This window comes from Leiobunum rupestre, chromosome 11 (assembly GCF_980474605.1).
Source record: "Leiobunum rupestre chromosome 11, qqLeiRupe1.1.hap1, whole genome shotgun sequence".
Classification (NCBI taxonomy): domain Eukaryota; kingdom Metazoa; phylum Arthropoda; class Arachnida; order Opiliones; family Sclerosomatidae; genus Leiobunum; species Leiobunum rupestre.
The window spans coordinates 40660786-40663421 of record NC_143394.1 but is presented as its reverse complement, the minus strand read 5'-3'; positions in this window follow the sequence as shown (position 1 = coordinate 40663421).

Sequence of the window (2636 nt, the reverse complement as noted above, 5' to 3'; positions counted from 1 at the left end):
CTTTCTTTGCGCGTGTGTCTATCTGCGCGTTGAAAATCCGCACGATTCAATAAAACGACAAACCGTCACTGTCCGATAACGAGTTAGTTCTATTCCCAAAAACGAGCGAAAATTGAAAACGTTTATCTCAGTAGCTTCTCCACGCGCCGCGATAACTGATAAATGTTGATAAATATTTTTCTCGCGACGAACGAAGGCGTGGAAGATGATATTTCAGCACGTTGAAAACGAAAGATGAAATCAAATTCGAACGTAAAAACAAATGAAGCGACGTGGACGGGTTCGTCTCACGTATTGTGGAGCAACTATAGACGCTTGTTGCTCGAGCGGGCTCTAGTGTGTGAATAGCCGCACGCGCTTTCTCCCGCTCCCTCTTAAACCGCGAGCGCGTGCAACCTGTAGCGCTCCGTTCACGCCCCCACCTATTCTCCTCCTTACCTTTTTTCCACCGAAAACACCTTTCCCTTATCTAAGATCATCTGTAAAACCCGTCGCGTTGCGACGGGTTTTTTACAGACGAAGAATTTGTCCAACGTCCATCTCGATTCGAAGCGATAAAAATAACTATTAGTATTTTCAACGTCTCTGTTTCATCCCGATGGATCACCCTTTTTAGTCCAACGTTCAGATTTTGCGTTTGTTTTCTGAACTACGCGTTGTATTTTAGGGGTATTTACTACTTGTCACGTATATTTTAAGACCGTTTTTATGTAAATTCGGTATTTTGATATATATATTGATGGAACATTAAAAATATATCGGTTTTGGGTCCATTTACGTTTCATAGTTTTGGTGGATTACCTATTTTCACAATTCTGCCATGAGGGTTAATGTTAGGTTATTTTTTTGATTTAGTGCTTCCAACCGATTCTCAGATATCAGTTACGTTATCTGAACCTAGTTAATAATTCAGATAGGTATCATATCAGATTTTTCGCATTCGCGCCCTGATTTTAACAGATCAGTTGAAGTGGGTCATAATGCAAATCAGATAGTTTAAACCCGAAACTGATCTGAATTCATCGTAAATAGACAGGTAAAAGGTGAGCAGTTATCGATTTTACATACCTCTCGACTATATTCCTTTCGAAATTTTATGTTTATCATTTCGGATCAGATCAGATCAGATTAGCCTGATTAAATAAACTGATTAGATCTGAAAATAATCTGATCAGTGGGCCGTTGGAAGAGCAAAGATATCCGTCCTTTAATAGTCTAATAGCCTAACGCTTTTAAATTCTTGGTGACAGGGTAGCGAATCTTAACGACTTGAGACTCCATAAACTACGCTATTTTGGGCGAAAACATAGTGGAAAATTATAATGTACCGTAATGTATCGTTCTTTTGGGGGAGTGAACGAGGTAAACTACCCCCCTCCCCAAGTTCATCTTGTTTAATGCTGTATGTTATATCAAAAGTAAGAACGTATTTTAGTTATCGAGAACCTACCTACTCTATTCTCCAGGCCCGCTAGAATGATCTACTACCTAAGTTCATCCCTCAAAAAGAAACGCTATTATTGGCCACTGTATCGTACCATCTAGTATAAGTCGTATGAACGATTTCCTTAATATTTCGATAACACATATTTAATTACGTAAAAAAAATATCACTATTTATTTTCGTTCGAGTAACTTTAATTGAAGTTTAATTCGACTATTTGATTTATTTCATTAATCATATATAGGAAAAAGGTTGGTAGATGCTTAATTAAATATTTTAGAACACAAGTCCCCGACAGATGGCGTTACTGTTACAATTTGAATTGTAATTTTCAGTCAGACCAACGGGTTGATTCGTACGTTCTCAGTAGCCTAAATACATTCTTGCTAAAAATTTAGAGCCATGGCGTATTTTTTAACCAGGAACAAAACACTAAAATGTGAATAAAAACATTTTTATTACGTCTTACAGGAGGTAATTTAGATTAAAATTACTATTAAATAAGTTTTTATCTGAAAAGATTGTTACTTCCTCGTGTATATTTATTGACATTTGGTTTGTAGGGGCGAAGCAATGAGTTGGCGGATCTAAGACGGCGTGTGCCTTCTTCGCGCATAAGTCGGTATTTCCAGCATTCTTTGCTAATTCCTGACTCGTTATCTATCCTACGTTTTATTGGGAGCCCATCTCAACAGCTGCAGATACGTCTTGTAAATTAATTATGCAATATCTACCGAGAACACTAGATAGCGTAAAAACCTATTTCAATTCAATCAAACCTTTAGATTGCTAAATTTACTCCAACAAAAATAAAGAGTGTTTTTTTTTAAATATTGCCTTTTTTAAATGAAGATCGTCTCAAGGAGCAACTTACTCTTCAAACATGAGTGGGATTTTGAGCAACTCTAAAATTTGTTTGAACTTAGTCATCTGACAACCGAGATTTTGTGTTACAAATTATCTGTGCATTTAAACAAAAACAAGGGTTACGTCTACGATACCATTATTAATGGGTGATTAAAAGTCGCTAGGGTAGTGCCTTGGGTATTAGCTTAGCTGATTATTATTATTAAAAAAATAAACACTTATTATCAAATTTACAAAACATTATTTTATACAAAACCATTTATTTTGAACAAAATAAAATAATAAACACGAACGTTAATCAATATAAAGAATTTTTTTTTAAATT